Below are 21,378 nucleotides of genomic sequence, written 5' to 3' on the forward strand. Positions count from 1 at the left end.
AGTGTCTATTCCACCATTTTCAACCGTTCCGGACGTAACGGTGATATCTGTTTTCTAAAATTCAACCCCGTTAGTGTTAAAAAATCATTTGTAAGGTGATAATGTCCACAGAAGAGTCAACATCATCTTTCGGAGCTATGATTATGCTCACAACCACAAACTACACGCTGGGATGGAAGATCTCCTCAGCTGTAAGGATATGTTCGATCCTATTGAATTGAAGGGTATAAACCCTGATTCTTCCAAAGAGAAAGAGTGGAAGAAATCAAACCGAAAAACTATTGGTCAGATCCGTCAATGGATTGATCATAGTGTCTTCCACCATGTTGCACAAGAGACAGACGCATATGTCCTCTGGAAAAAGTTGGAGGACATGTACCAGGCCAAGACTGCTCGAAATAAAGCCTTGTTGATGAGGCATTTAGTCAACATGAAGCTCAAAAGTGAAACTTCAGTTGCCGAGCATACCAGTGTGTTTCAGAGCTTGGTCAACCAGTTATCGTCTGTAGAGATGCCTCTTGGCGATGAAGTTCAGGCGCTATTGCTACTTAGTTCTCTTCCCGATAGATGGGAAACACTGGTCGTAACACTTAGCAACTCAGCTCCGAATGACAAACTTACCATGTCAATGGTCAAGGATGCCCTATTCAGTGAAGAGGCAATGAGAAAGGACATGGGCACAGATCAGACCCATGCCTTTGTTACAGAGAATCGGGGGAGACAACGTATGAGTAGCAAAAACAAATGGAGAGGCAGAAGCAAGAGCAGGGGCAGGTCTGTTGATGACAGAAAACCATTATATAAATGTCATCATTGTGGATTAGAGGGACATATGAAGAAGAACTGCTACAAATTAAAAGAAGAACAACATCAGAGCAGTTCACAGCCGAAGAATAAGAGTGGAGAAACATTAGTGACTATCTCTGATGAGGTAGCTTATTGTTCAACCCATGATGAGACATGCCTTCACGTATCACGAGAAGAAACGGAATAGGTGGTAGATACTGCAGCTTCCTACACGTGACTCCATATAAAGAATACTTCACAACATACAAAGTTGGTGACATTGGAGCTGTGAAGATAGGAAATTCCAGTTTCACTGAGATTGTCGGAATTGGTGATGTCAAGATAAAGACAAGTTCCGGGAGCACAATCACTTTGAAGGATGTCCGCCATGTGCCAGATCTTCGGCTGAATTTACTTTCCGGAGTAGCTCTCGACAAACAGGGCTATGATAGTCATTTCAGTAAAGGCACATGAAAATTGTCAAGAGGCGCTATGATAGTCGCTCGAGGACACATTTGTGGCACACTATACAAAACTCATGTGAAGATCTGCACAGACAGTATTAATGTTGCAGAAAAGGAGGCTTCACAAAATTTATGGCACCAGAGACTCGGTCACATGAGTAAGAAAGGGTTGTCTACCTTAATAATGAAGAAGCTTATCAATGTAGACAAGGACGCTGCACTAGATCCTTGCAATCATTGTCTGTTTGGTAAGCAGCATAGAGTCTCGTTTAATTCATCTTCAACGAGAAAATCAGAGTTACTCAGTCTGGTACACTCTGATGTTTGCGGTCCCTTAGAGGTTGAATCAATTGGCGGCAATCGATACTTTCTGACGTTTATCGATGATACTTCTCGAAAGGTGTGGGTATATTTCTTACGGACGAAGGACCAGGTGTTCGATTACTTCAAACAGTTCCATGTCACGGTAGAACGTGAGACAGGAAAGAAGTTAAAGTGTCTTCGATCCGACAACGGCGGTGAATACTCTTCCAGGCAGTTCGATGCCTATTGCAGATCATATGGCATCCTACATGAGAAGACGGTCCCACGTACCCCTCAACATAATGGTATAGTAGAAAGAATGAACCAAACAATCATGAAACGTGTTCGGAGCATGCTCAGTATGGCTAAGCTGCCAAAGCCATTCTGGGGAGAAGCAGTCAGAGCCGCTTGTCATTTGATCAACCGATCTCCATCAGTACCATTAAATTTTGAAGTTCCGAAGAAAATTTGGTCTGGAAAGGATCCATCATACTCTCACTTAAGAGTATTTGGATGTTTAGCGTACGCACATGTATCCAAGGAGCTCAGGCAGAGGCTGGATGTAAAATCTACTCCATGCATATTCATAGGCTACAGAGATGAAGAATTTGGATACAAATTATGGGATCTAAAGGAGAAAAAGGTGATCAGAAGTAGGGACGTGGTGTTCCATGAAAGCCAGACAATAGAAGATATTGAAAAGCCCACAATATCTCAGAAGAAAAATGTTGATGCTCATGTGCCAGAGGTAACAATGCAATCATTCATGAGAAATGAATTTTCAGTGCAAGAAGAAATGCCAGAAGTAAAAGATAATGAGGAAAATGACGGTGCTGAGCAGGGGGAGCCACAACCCCATCTGCCAGACGTTCCAGCACCATCACAAGGTCAATATGATGGTGGATCTCCTCAGAATGTTCCAGATGTTTTTAGATCTGAACGAGGTCGGATTCCATCGAGTAGATATCCAGAATCCGAGTACCTTCTACTTACTGAAGATGGAGAACCATAGAGTTTTCATGAAGCAGTATCTCATAAGGACAAAGAAAAATGGTTGCTCGCAATGCAGGATGAGATGGATTCTCTGCAGAAAAATCAGACTTATGAGATTGTAGAACTTTCACGCGGGAAGAATTCACTGAAAAATAAATGGGTGTTCAAGCTGAAAAAAGGATGGTAGTGGAAAATTGGTGAAATACAAAGCACGGCTTGTAGTCAAAGGATTCCAACAGAAGAAAGGGATTGATTTTGACGAGATATTTTCACCAGTAGTCAAGATGACTTCAATTAGAGTCATACTTGGATTGGTCACAAGTATGAACTTGGAGCTTGAACAGATGGATGTAAAGACAGCTTTTCATCATGGAGATTTACATGAAGAAATTTACATGGAGCAGCCGGAAGGTTTTAAGGTTTCAGGAGATAACTTCGTATGCAAGCTGAAGAAAAGTTTATATGGTTTGAAGCAGGCACCTAGGCAGTGGTACAAGAAGTTTGACTCGTACATGGTGAGTCAAGGGTATAAGAAAACTGCAGCAGATGAGTGTGTCTACATTCAGAAGTTTTCTGAAGGAAATTTCGTTGCTCTTCTACTATATGTAGACGATATTTTGATCGTAGGGAAAGACGCAACGAAGATCAACCAGCCGAAGAAGGAACTCTCGAAGTCTTTTAACATGAAAGACTTAGGACAGGCTCAACAGATTTTGGGAATGCAGATAACCCAAGACAGGAAGAATAAAAGGTTATGGCTATCTCAGGAGAAGTATATTGAACGAGTGCTTTCACGTTTCAATATGAACAATGCAAAACCTGTTAGCATTCCATTAGCCAATCATTTCAAGTTAAGCAAGAGTTCTTGTCCCTCATCCAAGGAAGAGATCGGGGAGATGTATTCAGTACCATATTCTTCAGCAGTTGTGTAACATCCGTGTTACATCAGTCCCACATCAGTTGGAGAGGGGAACGAAACATGCCTTATAAGGGTGTGGAGACCTTTCCTAGCATGACGCGTTTTGGGACCACAAGCGCAGCAGATCTCATGAGAACTCTGCATTTAAGCGTGCTCAGGCGAGAGCACTACCAGGATGGGTGACCTCCTGGGAAAGTGCTCGTCGTGTGTGGTTGCCAAGAAAAATCCGTGCACCTACGGGCAAAGCGGACAATATCATGCTACGGGGAACGTTTACCTGGGATGTTACATTTGGTATCAGAGCATTGGTTGTAGGGAATTAGGTTGCATTAGTGAGTCTAAGACAGACCCGAGTAGGATTCACTAATAGGACTAATCTACAACTTGCTAGTTTACTTGTTTCCGCTGAGCTTACTACATGCTAATGCTTACTTTTTCTGCTATATGCCGTATGCTACTACATGATATCACTACTGCATGATGCTACTTGCTTTTGATTGCATGCTACTTTCATACGAATTGCTGTTATTGCCATGCTAGTTACTGTTATACATGATTTAAACTGTTGGCCTATTAATTGCTTGCTTTATGACATACTGACATGGAAAATTTATTTTTCCTTGTTCAGATGTCGGATGTTCCACCTACTGGAATTTCGGGCAGTACAGACTCAGACCCCGTCGCCCTACCTACTGCTACACCTGCTGCTGCTACTGCCGATACACCGGCCCCGACACCCACTAGTGATCCCGGCGCTTCTACTTCCGGAGCTGGTACTAGTGCACCTGCCCCAGTGTATGCTCCCGGACCCTCCAGGTCACAGCCCCGCATTGGTGGTATTGAGATCCCCGCGGAGTTCGGGGAAGGGCCGTTTCGTAACCACATGCGCACGCCTTGCCGACGCACTCCCGACGGACGTTTAGTCATGATTCCGCCAGGCAGACACAGACAGATGTTGGCCGCCTTCGGACACTTCGGATTACCAGCTCAGCCACCAGTGTCACCACCACACGATTCGGATGACTCATCATCCGCCGATTCTTCATCATCAGACGACTCCAGCGATGATGAGGATCCTGCTGATAGACCTATTCAGGCACCCTTGTGATGACCCGAAAATTTTTGACTTATTTAAACCAATTCTCTATACGATTTATTATTTTAACACGCTAAACAAAGTCTGTTAGATTGAGTCTCAAAATTTTAGAACTGTTTCATATATACAATTACCTTTGATTACTCTCGACGATTCATGAACAATTATATGTATGTATATATATATGTACAAGTAAAAACGACTTTCCTACAGTAAAACCCTATTTGCTACAGTAAAAATTACTTTGCTACAGTAAAACACAATTTGCTACAGTAAACACTATTTGCTACAGTGAAACCGTATTTTGCTACAGTGCTACAGTGAAAACGAGTTTACTACAGTGATTTGCTACAGTGAAACACTATTTGCTACAGTAAACACTATTTGCTACAGTACGCTATTTGCTACAGTACACACTATTTGCTACAGTAACACTATTTGATGTCGACGAACTAGCAAACAAAAACAGAAAAGGCGGCCATGCGATCGCATGGCAAAAACACTGAAAACTCATGCGATCGCATGAGCTACAGTAAATCGAAAAGTACTATAAAAGGTCAGTTTTACTCGATGATATTTTTCATAAATATATCTGTAACTTAAATTTTAATTTATAATTATAATTATAATTTAAGTTTAATAATAATAAAGTATATTCGAGGGTGTTTTAATTCGGGTTTCAAACCGCTTTAAGCTAAGGAAATATTGGGTATTGTTCGGGGTATTGTTCTTGAATCCAAGGCCAACCATACAGTCGTCTACCATCATTACGTCTACGCAATTTGCCAACAATATTGAGTCTCAATATTGAACTGTGAGTTATAGATCCCTTTTTAAATACTTTAAATATTTTTGGGCTGAGAATACATGCAAATGCTTTATTAACTGTTTTACAATATTTATATGCGTGAGTTTCATTTGCCCTTTTTACTCTTTACATTTTTGGGACTGAGAATGCATGCGCTTTTATAAAGGTTTTACGAAATAGACACAAGTAATCAAAACTACATTATATGGTTGAATGATCGAAATCGAATATGCCCCTATATAGTCTGGTAATCTAAGAATTTGGGAACAAACACCCTAATTGACGCGAATCCTAAAGATAGATCTATCGGGCCCAACAAGTCCCATCCAAAGTACCGGATGCTTTAGTACTTCGAAATTTATATCATGTCTGAAGGAGGATCCCGGAATGATGGGGATATTCTTATGCATATTGTAAATGTCGGTTACCAGGTGTTCAATCCATATGAATGATATTTTTGTCTCTATGTATGGGACGTATGTTTATGAGAAATGGAAATATGAAATCTTGTGGTCTATCTTTATACATGTTTATGACTCGAGCAATTAAACCTATAACTCACCAACATTCGTGTTGACTTTTTAGCATGTTTTATTCTCAGGTCCTTAGAATGCTTCCACTGTGATGTGCTTGTTGCCTGCATGGAGTCTCTCATGCTTTGTACAAAATTTATTGCATTCAAAATAAAACTGCGTTGTGTAATAAATAATTGGACTGTGATGTCAACCTGTAAATTAAAGACTTATGTATTTCGGGGTTTTGCTTATACCTAAGCACTTGCCCACATGTTTATAACTTTCTATGTTTAGAAAGTCACTTATTTTAATGAATGCAATATTTTATCAAAACGTATCATATAGAGGTCAAAACCTCACTGTGGAATCAATGATTAACGTGCCGCGTCAATAGCGATTTTGACGGGTCGTTACAGTTGGTATCCGAGCTTGAGGTCATAGGGAACCAGAAATTATATTAGTGTGTTTAACTAGTAATTGTTAGGATGCATTAGTGAGTCTGGACTATGACCATATTTGTTTTTACTGATTTTTGCTTATCATTTGGTCAAAAATATTATATGTGATATATTTATATGCTAACGTAATTGTTGTTTCAATTATGTGATAGATGACTTCCTCTAATCCTATCATTTTGTACGACTCGGAATCGGACACTGAATCTATTCTATCCACAACTGAAAAGGACGTTCCAATACCTATTAAAGAAGAAATTGTGTTAGCCGGGGAATCTCAACTCCCGGTAAACCCAGAGGAGGTTCCAGCTCCACCCAGCTTTAGTTTTCCGGAGCCACAGTATCGTTGGCATGGACCCATGATCCCTGGAGTAAACGAGGATCGTCCATTTCTAAACAAATATGGACATTGGTCCAGATATACCGCCGACGGGCGGGTTGTGCCGATTACGCCTGGCAGATTTCGGTTCATGATCACCGGTACATATTCTTGCAGTTCGTCATCATATTCTCCTACACATGACTCAGACAGTTCGTCATCAGACGAGATCAGTAAGGAGGAGGATTTCGCTAATGAAATAAAAGAGATCACTAAGGAGAAATTCCAACTTGCTATAGATAATAAAAACAACCACAATAATAAAATGTCCTTAATTATTAAAAAAGAACAGGACCATTCGATCCGTAACCACCCTTATTGTATTAAACCCAATGAGGCAACGGGTACCTCAAAACCCCAACTAAAAATAAAATACACTGCCAGAATGTCTGTCGGACCATGTGCACACAAACAATTGGCAGAGAGAACCAAATGGGAAGAAGTTTCTGATAGTTCTGAATAAACGACCTCGCAACCATAAATCTTCCATGCGCTATTTTATTGCTTATGTGTGCTACTCTATCTTGTTATGTAAAATAAGCATATGTAAAATATCAGTATTGTATGGTATTGTATTATTTTGGTTTATTAATAATAAATGCATGGAATGATTATTTGTATTATTACTACTTCTTATTATTATTATTACATAATAATGTAGTAACTCGCTATAATTTTTCATAGTGGAATATTATTAGGATTTTAGTAGTTAATTCCTTGTACTAGCTATTATGTATGAACTTAACGGGTAGGTAATACCCTAGAAATAATTATAAAATGCTAATAAGAAGAAAAGGCTTTTATAATAATCGGTTCATATTATTAATATGCTACGATTAACTATTAACAACTCATTTTACCTATAATATTCTATATGATTAAATTATATCTGTTGTGTTTATTGAAGAAACATGTCTCAAATGTCGGATGCTGAGTTTGAGCAACTAGTCGAGAAACGTGTGAATGAAAGAATTGCTGCAGCCGAGGCAGCAAAAGCAACAACTGAAGCAGCAGCCAAAGCAGCAGCCGTAAACACAAACTCACGAAACGGATGCTCATACAAAACTTTTCAAGGATGCAAACCACAGACGTTTAGTGGAACCGAGGGACCAGTCGGTCTAACCCGATGGTTTGAAAAGATGGAGTCCGTTTTCAAAATCAGTAATTGTGCGAACGGAGACAAGTCAAAGTATGCTTCGTGTACGTTGCAAGACGGTGCACTTACTTGGTGGAACAATTATGCTAAAGCAGAAGGAATAGATACGGCATATGATATCTCTTGGGAAGAACTGAAAAAGATGCTAATCGAGGAGTACTGTCCTCGAAACGAGATCAGAAAAATGGAATCTGAGTTACGTAATCTGAAGGTTATCGGCACGAATCTCAATAACTATGAAAAGCGTTTCATGGAACTAGCCTTGTTGTGTCCCGAATTGGTGCCAAACGAGAAACGAAAGATAGAAATGTATATTGACAGTTTATCGATCAATATCAAAGGAAATGTTACATCGTCCAAACCGAATACGATGCAGGAAGCCATGACAATGGCACACCAACTCATGGACCAGATCACAGAGAGTTCGATTAAGGCACCAATTACCGAAGTCAAGACAACTGAAGGAAAGAGGAAATGGGAATACTATAAGGGCAAAAGTACTCACCTGAAGAAACAAGAAACTTTTAAAGGTAAACAAGATGGGGCAACTGCAAGTCCAAACTATAAGGGACCCCATCCGTTCTGCAAAAGATGTTACACACATCATGCAGGTTATTGTCAAGTGGTCTGTGATAAGTGCAACAAGAAAGGACATGTGGCGAAAGATTGTTATGCCACCGTTTCTGAAGTAAAGACAAAACTGACCGATGTCAAGAAATGTTTTGGATGCGGGAAGTCTGGTCACTTTATAAATCAATGCCCTGATAAGGAGAAGAACAAAGAACCCGCGCGTGGGAGGGCATTTAATGTTAGTGCCAGTAAAGCACGTGAGGATCCTAATCTTGTCACGGGTACGTTTACCGTTAATAATCAACTAGCTTCTATTATGTTTGATACGGGTGCTGATAGAAGTTATATGTGTAAAGACTTTAGTTTTAAACTAAAATGTGCATCATTACCTCTAGACGATAAATATACTATTGAATTAGCTAATGGTAAACTGATAAAAGCCGATAAAATTTGTCATGGTTGCGAAATGAATCTCGCTGGTGAAACCTTCAAAATTGATTTGATACCCGTAGAATTAGGAAGCTTTGATGTAATCGTTGGCATGGACTGGATGTCCAAAATAAGAGCGGAAGTTGTTTGCGCTGAGAAAGCAATCCGCATCCCTCGTAAGGATGAAACGTCATTAATGATTTATGGGGAGAAGAACAACTCAAAACTGAACTTTATCAGCTGTATGAAGGCCCAGAAACTTATAAGAAAAGGTTGTTATGCTATTCTGGCACACGTAAAGAAGATCGATACTGAAGAAAGAAGCATTGATGACATGCCGGTTGTAAGAGAATATCCCGGAGTATTTCCAGAAGAATTACCGGGGCTACCTCCACACAGATGTGTAGAATTCCAGATTGATCTCATACCAGGAGCTGCACCTGTAGCCCGATCTCCATATAGACTTGCACCTTCAGAAATGCAAGAATTACAAGACCAGTTGCAAGAATTATCGGACCGTGGATTTATTCGTCCTAGTTTTTCACCTTGGGGTGCTCCTATTCTGTTCGTCAAGAAGAAGGATGGATCTATGAGAATGTGCATAGATTACCGAGAATTAAATAAATTAACGATCAAGAATCGGTACCCATTACCGAGGATTGATGATTTGTTTGATCAATTGCAAGGATCAAGTGTTTATTCTAAGATTGATCTACGCTCCGGATATCATCAGCTGAGAGTGAAGGAAGAAGATGTTCCTAAAACAGCGTTCAGAACCCGTTACGGTCACTATGAATTTTTAGTCATGCCTTTTGGATTGACTAATGCTCCAGCAGTATTCATGGATCTAATGAATCGCATCTGTAGACCGTATTTAGACAAATTTGTCATTGTTTTTATCGACGACATATTGATTTACTCGAAGAACAAGGAAGAACATGAGCAACACTTAAGACTGGTACTAGAGATACTCAAGAAAGAAGAATTGTACGCAAAATTTTCGAAGTGTGATTTCTGGTTACAAGAAGTACAATTTTTGGGCCATGTTGTCAGTAAACATGGAATTAAAGTTGACCCCGCCAAGATCGAAGCCATTAGTAAATGGGAAACACCGAAGACTCCAACACAAATCCGCCAATTCTTAGGTCTTGCTGGTTACTACCGAAGATTCATTCAAGATTTCTCTAGAATCGCCAAACCCTTAACTGCATTGACTCAAAAGGGAAAGAAGTATGATTGGTCCACAGAACAGGAATCCTCATTCCAGTTATTAAAGAAGAAGTTAACGTCTGCACCCATTTTGTCATTACCGGAAGGAAATGATGATTTCGTGATCTATTGTGATGCTTCACGCCAAGGTTTAGGATGTGTATTAATGCAGCGCACAAAAGTCATCGCATACGCCTCACGACAACTAAAAATTCATGAAAATAACTATACGACGCACGATTTGGAACTTGGAGCAGTAGTTTTTGCACTCAAAATATGGAGACACTATCTATATGGCACCAAGTGTACAGTGTACACCGACCATAAGAGTCTTCAGCATATTTTTGATCAAAAACAACTCAATATGAGGCAACGTCGCTGGGTAGAGTTGTTAAACGATTACGATTGTGAAATCCGTTACCACCCTGGAAAGGCTAATGTTGTAGCTGATGCCCTAAGTCGAAAAGAAAGAGTAAAACCTCTTAGGGTCCGAGCTTTGAATATTACAATTCGTACTGATCTCACAAAGCAAATTCAAGCAGCACAGTTAGAGACTTTAAAAGAAGAAAATGAAAAAGGCGAAATGAGCAGAGGGTTAGAAAAACAGCTTGAAGTAAAAGCCGATGGAACCCTGTATTTTGCTGATAGGATATGGGTACCAAAACATGGTAATCTAAGGCAACTAGTACTAGATGAAGCACACAAAACGAGGTACTCAATTCACTCAGGAAACGGGAAAATGTACCACGATCTCAAGAAGTTTTATTGGTGGCCTAATATGAAGACAGAAATTGCTACTTATGTAAGCAAATGTTTGACGTGTGCAAAGGTCAAAGCTGAGCACCAAAAGCCGTCAGGATTACTGCAACAACCAGAAATTCCGCAGTAGAAATGGGAAAGAATAACTATGGATTTCATTACAAAATTGCCAAGGACTGCAAGTAGTCATGATACTATTTGGGTGATAGTTGATCGTCTAACTAAATCAGCTCACTTTCTACCAATAAAGGAGACAGACAGTATGGAGAAATTAGCACGCCTATATTTGAAGGAAGTAGTTTCCAGGCATGGTGTACCCATTTCTATCATATCTGATCGCGACACCCGATTCACATCATGTTTCTGGCAGTCATTACAAAAAGCATTGGGAACTCGATTAGATATGAGCACCGCTTATCACCCACAGACAGATGGTCAAAGTGAAAGAACAATACAAACATTGGAAGACATGTTACGGGCATGCGTGATTGACTTTGGAACCAGTTGGGATCGACACTTACCGTTGGCAGAATTTTCATACAATAACAGCTATCATACGAGCATCAACGCAGCGCCATTTGAAGCACTTTACGGTAGAAAGTGCAGATCTCCTATATGTTGGAGTGAAGTAGGAGAAAGACAACTTACTGGACCAGAAATTATTCACGAAACCACCGAAAAGATCATTCAAATACAACAGCGATTGAAAACGGCCATGAGTCGCCAAAAGAGTTATGCTGATGTAAGAAGAAAACCGCTAGAATTTCAAGTGGGCGACAAAGTCATGTTGAAAGTGTCACCCTGGAAAGGCGTTGTACGATTCGGTAAACGAGGAAAGCTAAGTCCTAGGTACGTAGGACCCTTTGAAATCACCGAAAGAATTGGAACAGTTGCTTATCGATTAAAGCTACCGCAAGAACTTAGTAGTGTTCACAACACATTTCACGTGCCAAATTTGAAGAAATGTTTAGCTGAAGAGGATGTCGTAATTCCTCTTGATGAAATACGAATCAATGATAAACTCTATTTTATCGAAGAACCTGTTGAAATCATGGACCGTGAGGTCAAACAATTAAAACAAAGCAAAATACCGATAGTTAGGGTTCGTTGGAACGCAAGACGAGGACCCAAGTTTACTTGGGAACGCGAAGATCAGATGAAGCAAAAGTATCCACATTTGTTCACTGATATCGCTCATGAAACAGGTACTACTCAAAATTTCGGGACGAAATTTTCTTTAAGGGGGAGGTACTGTGATGACCCGAAAATTTTTGACTTATTTAAACCAATTCTCTATACGATTTATTATTTTAACACGCTAAACAAAGTCTGTTAGATTGAGTCTCAAAATTTTAGAACTGTTTCATATATACAATTACCTTTGATTACTCTCGACGATTCATGAACAATTATATGTATGTATATATATATGTACAAGTAAAAACGACTTTCCTACAGTAAAACCCTATTTGCTACAGTAAAAATTACTTTGCTACAGTAAAACACAATTTGCTACAGTAAAACACTATTTGCTACAGTGAACTGTATTTTGCTACAGTGCTACAGTGAAAACGAGTTTACTACAGTGATTTGCTACAGTGAAACACTATTTGCTACAGTAAACACTATTTGATACAGTACGCTATTTGCTACAGTACACACTATTTGCTACAGTAACACTATTTGATGTCGACGAACTAGCAAACAAAAACAGAAAAGGCGGCCATGCGATTGCATGGCAAAAACACTGAAAACTCATGCGATCGCATGAGCTACAGTAAATCGAAAAGTACTATAAAAGGTCAGTTTTACTCGACGATATTTTTCATAAATATATCTGTAACTTAAATTTTAATTTATAATTATAATTATAATTTAAGTTTAATAATAATAAAGTATATTCGAGGGTGTTTTAATTCGGGTTTCAAACCGCTTTAAGCTAAGGAAATATTGGGTATTGTTCGGGGTATTGTTCTTGAATCCAAGGCCAACCATACAGTCGTCTACCATCATTACGTCTACGCAATTTGCCAACAATATTGAGTCTCAATATTGAACTGTGAGTTATAGATCCCTTTTTAAATACTTTAAATATTTTTGGGCTGAGAATACATGCAAATGCTTTATTAACTGTTTTACAATATTTATATGCGTGAGTTTCATTTGCCCTTTTTACTCTTTACATTTTTGGGACTGAGAATGCATGCGCTTTTATAAAGGTTTTACGAAATAGACACAAGTAATCAAAACTACATTATATGGTTGAATGATCGAAATCGAATATGCCCCTATATAGTCTGGTAATCTAAGAATTTGGGAACAAACACCCTAATTGACGCGAATCCTAAAGATAGATCTATCGGGCCCAACAAGTCCCATCCAAAGTACCGGATGCTTTAGTACTTCGAAATTTATATCATATCTGAAGGAGGATCCCGGAATGATGGGGATATTCTTATGCATATTGTAAATGTCGGTTACCAGGTGTTCAATCCATATGAATGATATTTTTGTCTCTATGTATGGGACGTATGTTTATGAGAAATGGAAATATGAAATCTTGTGGTCTATCTTTATACATGTTTATGACTCGAGCAATTAAACCTATAACTCACCAACATTCGTGTTGACTTTTTAGCATGTTTTATTCTCAGGTCCTTAGAATGCTTCCGCTGTGATGTGCTTGTTGCCTGCATGGAGTCTCTCATGCTTTGTACAAAGTTTATTGCATTCAAAATAAAACTGCGTTGTGTAATAAATAATTGGACTGTGATGTCAACCTGTAAATTAAAGACTTATGTATTTCGGGGTTTTGCTTATACCTAAGCACTTGCCCACATGTTTATAACTTTCTATGTTTAGAAAGTCACTTATTTTAATGAATGCAATATTTTATCAAAATGTATCATATAGAGGTCAAAACCTCACTGTGGAATCAATGATTAACGTGCCGCGTCAATAGCGATATTGACGGGTCGTTACAACCCTCCACCCCACCGAAGAAACGGTACCGTTTCGACGGCACCGTCATTCCAGGGGTGAATGGAGGTCGTGCTTTTACTGACGCATTTGGCCATCGTCGTAGGGTTACTGCTCGTAAACGAGTTGTGCCATACCCTGCTGACCCACAGATACGTAAGGTTCCCCGTTACGTATTGACTATTCCTGGAACCGTACCACCTAGATTTAGATACGGACCACTTACATCTAGGGACGTACTGTCTACATCCGGAGCCGGACCATCTACATCAGCACCACTGGCACCACCGGCACCACCCGCCCCACCTGCACCGCCTGCCCCACCAGCTCCCTCTAACGAGGAACTGATGAGGGAGATTGAAACTCTCCGAGCTCGAGTCACTGAGCTCGAGGAGCAGTTGGCTCGAGGAGCAGTTCACCCGCCTTCACCGTAGGACCTTGTATTTAGATTTCATGATGTAATCTAGTTGTAGATTCTTATATTATTTATGTATTGTACGGACTTATTCAGATGTATGAAACTTATTATTATTAATGAATGGAACTTTGCGTTATTAAATTCTTGCACGATGTTCTATTTACATTACTGTACGATGATTCTGTGGTATTTGTACCTAGATGCGTTATTTAATAACACGAGATGTATTGATTCCATGTTGGTTGCTATATACTATATTATTACTATATTGAATGCTGGATTTTGACTTGGGTCAAAATTTTTGTTTAGAATATCATGGCTAACGGAAGGTCCACACCTACCGCTGCCCAGATTGAGGACATGATCAACGAACGGGTCGTTGCAGCCCTAGCAGAAAGAAATCTCGAAGCTCCACCGCCACCACCACCGGTTATTCCACCCATTCGAAATGGGTGTACATACAAGGAATTCCAGAGCTACAAACCGCATAACTTCAGCGGCACCGAGGGACCAGTTGGTCTCACCAGATGGTTCGAGAAACTTGAATCAGTATTCCGAGTTAGCAACTGTTCGGAGGATAATAAGACCAAGTTTGCATCTTGCACGCTATCTGACGGCGCGCTAACGTGGTGGAATACGTTAGCTCAAGAAAAAGGGATTGATGAGGCGTATGCTACGCCTTGGGAAGAGTTTAAGTGTGCTATGATTGAGGAATACTGTCCAAGGACCGAAATACAAAAGATGGAGATCGAATTTATGCAGTTGAAAGCCGTGGGAAACGATCTTAACAGTTACAATCGTAGGTTTTTGGAGTTAGCATTAATGTGTCCGACCATGGTCACCCCCGAATTCAAGCGCATGGAGAAATACTTCACGGGACTTCCTAAGTCCATCAAGGGTAATGTCACCTCATCCAAGCCACCGAATGTCCCCGAAGCAATGCGCATGGCGCATACTCTCCTGAATCAAATCATCCTTGACGAGCCGGAGAAGACTAAGTTTGAAGCCGATAGTAGTGAAAAGAGGAAATGGGACAACAACCACAACAACCTCCACAACCACAACAACAACAACAACAGGGGGAGAAACTACGATCAAACCCCTGCCAAGAGGCACAACAACGGTGGAAACCCTAATCCCAACAACAACACCAACACCAACCCGAACTACAAAGGAACCTTACCACAATGCAAACGGTGCTACAAACACCACACTGGGTATTGCAATGTTGTTTGCTAGAAGTGCCAATGGGCTGGGCATATCGGGAAAGACTGCAAGGTCACCACTTTGAATGGGAAGCCGAACACCAATGGACCTAAGTAGTGCTACGAATGTGGACAGACGGGCCATATCAGAAACGCATGCCCCAACAAGCGAAAAGATGGCGGGCCACCCTGTGCTAGAGCTTTTAATGTTAATGCAAGGGATGCACGCGATAACCCCGACTTGGTAACAGGTATATTCACAATCAACAATCTTTTAGCTTCTATCCTGTTTGATACTGGTGCGGATAGAAGTTATGTATGTAGACATTTTTGCGATAAGATTAATTGGTCATTAGTCCCGTTAAAAGAAAGTATGCTTGTCAAGGTCGCAAATGGAAAACTTGAAAAGGTTGACCATATTAGTCATGGAGCTGTTATCAACATAGCTGGTGCAGATTTCGAAATTGACTTGATACCTATCAAACTGGGAAGTTTTGACGTGATCATCGGTATGGATTGGTTGAGCAAGATAAAGGCCGATATTATCTGTGGAGATAAAGAACTTCGCATACCACAAGGAGATGGTGAACCACTGGTTATCTATGGAGAGAGATGTACCTCGAAGTTGAACCTCATTAGTTGCGTGAAAGCGCAAAAGATTATGAAGAAGGGACGCTTTGCTGTCCTAGCACATGTGAAAGCGGTAGAAACTGAGGAGAAGAGTGTGAACGACGTTCGAATTGTGAACGAATTTTCCGATGTCTTCCCAGAGGAATTGCCTGGATTGCCACCGCAGAGAGCTGTAGAGTTTCAGATTGATTTAGTGCCAGGAGCTGCACCTGTAGCTCGCGCACCTTATAGACTCGCACCTTTCGAGATGCAGGAATTACAGAGTCAACTACAAGAGCTGTTAGACCGAGGATTTATTCAACCAAGCTTCTCGCCTTGGGGCGCACCTGTGTTGTTTGTGAAGAAGAAGGATGGATCCTTCCGTATGTGTATTGACTACCGTGAACTCAACAAATTGACTATCAAGAATCGGTATCCTCTTCCACGAATTGACGATCTTTTTGATCAACTACAAGGATCGAGCGTTTATTCAAAGATTGATTTGCGATCCGGATATCACCAGCTGAGGGTGAAGGAAAGTGACGTGATGAAAACTGCATTCAGGACTCGTTATGGACATTATGAGTTTCTCGTGATGCCGTTCGGTTTAACAAATGCACCTGCCGTGTTCATGGACCTCATGAATCGTGTCTGCAAGCCTTACTTGGATAAGTTTGTTATCGTCTTCATAGATGATATCCTCATCTACTCTTGATGTCAAAGCAGGGGGGGTATAAAATACTATTAAATTTTAGCAGAAAATACTATTAAATACGATACAATTTTACACAAGATATTTATTTATTTATAGAATGGATATACTTAAACCTTGCTACAACACTTATAGGCAGTGTACCTAATCGTACAGTAGTGTAGTTTTTAGTAAGTCCGGTTCGTTCCACAGGGAAATCTTTAAACAAAGCTCAACGCTATATTAGTTTACTTTTATAAAAATACAAATATATATATAAGTAATATTATTATTATAAAGGGGGGTTTTTACCGTTTAATGACCGGTTTGTCGATTTTAAAACTTTTAGTCGCAGTTAAAACCTAATGTAAAATATAAAATAAATACAAGACTTTAAATTAAAGCGTAAAGTAAATAACGATAATGAAATTGCGAATAATAAAAATGCGATAAAATAAAATTGCGATAATTAAAAAGTACGATAATTAAAAGTGCGATAAAATAAAATAACAATAAATAAAATGCGATAATTAGAAGTGCAATTAAATATAAAATAAAGGAAATAAAATATGAAATAAAAGAATTATGCTTATTTAAACTTCCGTAATCATGATGTTTGACGTGTTGATTTTAGTTTTATGCCCATGGGTTAATTGTCCTTTGTCCTGGATTATTCAATATGTCCGTCTGGTTTTTGTCCATAACAGTCCATCAGTCATAAATATAAATTGCAAGTGTCCTTGTCAAATTATTATTATACCCGAAGATAAATATTCCAACTAATTGGGGATTCGAATTGTAACAAGGTTTTAATACTTTGTTTAATGAATACACCAGGTTATCGACTGCGTGTAAACCAAGGTTTTACTACTTTGTTAACAATTACACCAATTACCCTTGAATGTAATTTCACCCCTGTTTTAATTATTCTAGTGGCTATTAATTCATTCCCGTGTCCGGTTAAATGAACGATTATTCGTACAAATAAATACCCCGCCCATCGTGTCCGATCGAGTGTATATGGTAATTTATAGGGACGCCCAATTGTAAATCTTTATATTAACATTAACAAACTTTCATTTAGTTAAACAAATATAAAGCCCATTAATAGCCCATAGTCTAGTTTCCACAAGTGTCGTTCTTTTGTCCAAACCCCAATTATGGTACAAAGCCCAATTACCCAATTTTAGTAATTAGCCCAACATCATGATTACTTCGTTTTAAACAAGCATAATAATAACTTAGCTACGAGACATTAATATAAAAAGGTTGAACATAACTTACAATGATTAAAAATAGCGTAGCGTTACACGGACAGAATTTCGACTTACACCCTTACAACATTCGCTAACATACCCTTATTATTAGAATTATAATTAAAATTAAAATATAAATTATAAATATAAATATATTTACGTTGAAGAGGAAGAGAAAAAGGATGATAAATTCGATCAGAATTCGGTTGGCTTTATAGCCAGAAGTGAAATTTGGGGCTCCGCGACTCGCGGCAAAAAGCCCTTCAAACTCCGCGAGTCGCGGAGAGGTATTTTCAATTCACACCCTTGGAGTTTCTGGCTGCCGACAGTTTTTAATATATATATATAATATATATATAATTAATATAATTAATTATATATTATATTATATTTATATACATAGTTAACTTGTAATTTTTAGTCCGTTGCGTCGAGCGTTAAGAGTTGACTCTAGTCCCGGTTCCGGATTTTCGAACGTCCTTGCGTACAATTTAATATCTTGTACTTTGCGTTTTGAATCTTGTACTTCTGTGATTTCGAGACGTTTCTTATCAATAATTGGAACCTTTTTGATTGTCTTTTGTACTTTTGAGCTTTTTGGTCGTTTGCGTCTTCAAATCGTCGAATCTGTCTTTTGTCTTCACCTTTTATTATTTAAACGAATATCACTTGTAAATAGAACAATTGCAACTAAAAGCTTGTCTTTCTTGAGGAATAATGCTATGAAATATATGTTCGTTTTTAGCATTATCAAATATTCCCACACTTGAGCGTTGCTTGTCCTCAAGCAATATCGTCTTGAAATACTAGAATCACTTTTTTATTCTTCACACTTTGTACATCAGTGATTTCTATACGGCGGTATAAACAATGGTAGTAACGATATGGTTTACAGTCCCACATGACTATAAAAATTTAGATCCATTAAGGAAATTGGATCTTTATGAAAACATTTGATCTTTTGAAAATTAAATCTAGTTTTTACCCTAGATAAATTTTTCGGAATAACCCTTTACCGGTGTTTGCAAAATATTTTTGTGGGTTTGGTGGGTTTCAGATTTGAAAATTTTAGCTCAAAACTTGCGGTTTTGTGTCACCCACTTGCTAACCTTGTATTTGGAAAGCAACACGTCCAGTTTACTTGTTCCGTATATTACCTTTCGGCAAACTACCGTCCGGTTGTAAAGGAAAGCGTTGAACAAGCAACTGTTTAAGGCAATGTCCCGTGACATGCTTTTGATTATGGTCTATAACGTGTCGGACGCAATTACTATCCTTGGTAGGAGCAATAGTAAAGCTCACCCTTATAATTTTTTCGGTCTGGCACAAGGTCCTGTCTTTGACCATGCTATGCAACCACCGTTCTTACGGTTGACACCCGATTTGATTCAGGTGACCTAATGAATTCCAGGTGAATTCCTAGGATTTTACGTTCAATGGTAATGAACGCATTTGAAAATAGGGTTTTCAGAAAACAAATCGGTTTATAATTTTGATCAAAATATTTTTTCGTTTAAGCTCGAGTTTAGATATCATTGAATTCCATGAGTTTGAATTCTCAATCTTTAAGGTCAATCTCTAGGATTGAGTAATATCAGTCTTAAAAGCTGATTTTTAATCTTTAAGGAGATTATCCTTTCTGGGGATCTGATTCATTAGTCTTATCCAGCTAATTTGCACGGTGCCTCCCCATTGTACGAGATAAATCCTTCTCATGGTTAGGATAAATCTGACCACTTGACGACCCTGTTTAATGCTGAGGTCCGTGGATTTCCTGCTGATTTTAGTGATGACTTTTCTAGATTTTTCGTCAACCTACAGCTGGTCTGAACGACAACTTCATGACCTAAATCAAGAAGCGCGTGTCTTTTTCGGAAGACTTTACTTCCTTTTAATGATGGAATTGATTCATCGTGTAGATCCATCTCTTCTTTTCTTTCATTGGGTAAAACAGTTTAGTTTAGTCCAAAGCAAAAGTATTTTCAGTTATTTGTTACAGATATATGTGACATATGTTTAAAATAATTTGGTAAATTTTCCCACACTTGGCTTTTTATTTTTCTTTTTATCGTCCTCTATTCCATTTTAAATGAATTTTAACATTTTAGTTTGTTTCTCAATTTATGTCCTTTCCGAGGTAACAATAATTTCGGTGTTAAAACCTAGTTTTATCGTTCATAAATGTGTATAAACATGATTTTAATTCATTTAATTGAAAATTTTGAAAAATTTTACTAGAATTGGGTAGTCAGTATATAAGACTAGGGCTGTTCTTTTTTATCAGAGAGCACTAGATTCTAATACAACTACTGCTTTACTAGTATTTTTAATGGTAACCAAGTGTTTAATATAAAAATTTTAAAATCCGAAAGAATTTAACCCCTTCCCACACTTAAGATCTTGCAATGCCCTCATTTGCAAGAAATCAGTAACAATTTAAATTATTGAGGGTGATTTGTGTGAAAATGATTAAATTTTTACCAAAGTTTCCAAATATATTGGCGTTTGTTTGCTGAATGATAAATGGTGCACATCATTTGTTCATTCCGTCTTGTTGTTATTTCACATACATGTTGCATCATTGTCGTCAAAATTACTTGCTTTTGCTGAACTTAATGCCAGTCTTTGAAAACGCGTTGTTTTACCCTGTTGTGTACATAAGATAAACTGCAAACATATATACATATTTTTGAAGTTTGGTTTATTACCCCACATTCAAAAATTATTAAAATCTAAGAATAAAAGTTAGAAATTATAAAAATGATTACAATATAAACAAAAATATTAAATGTATCAATAATTACAAATTACAAAATAATAAAAAATAAGTAAACTAAGGATGATATTGGTACCAATAGGGGTTCCACGCATAACCATAAGTGCTATAGAATGCTTCGGCAGGGTCATACGTAGGATATTGTGGCTGCATCTCTATCGACCAAGGAGGGAAGACGGGTTTCGGTGTAGGAATATAGTTTCTACCTATATGTTGGCAATGTGCTATGATCTGGTTCTGATGAACTTGCCAATCTTCAAATGCTCTCTGTCTAGCATTTTCGTATTCCTGAGAAGCTATAAACCTATGCATTTCTTGCATCTGGTTCCCCCCCTCCTACATTACCTTGTTCCTGGTTTCTCTCTGCCTGTGGATGTCTACCATTGTATCGTACTGCGGCGTTATTTCGCCGCTTCAACACTTTCGCACCATGGTATACATTTAAACCTATAGTGTCGCGGGGTTCCGGCTCTTCTACTAATAATCCCCCCCGACTTATATCCACACCGAGATATTCACCAATCAAAGTAATAAAAATACCACCTCCTATTATGCTATGTGGACGCATCCCTCGAACCATAGCTGATAAATAATAACCCACAC

Source organism: Rutidosis leptorrhynchoides, chromosome 8, assembly GCF_046630445.1.
Source record: "Rutidosis leptorrhynchoides isolate AG116_Rl617_1_P2 chromosome 8, CSIRO_AGI_Rlap_v1, whole genome shotgun sequence".
NCBI classification, from domain to species: domain Eukaryota; kingdom Viridiplantae; phylum Streptophyta; class Magnoliopsida; order Asterales; family Asteraceae; genus Rutidosis; species Rutidosis leptorrhynchoides.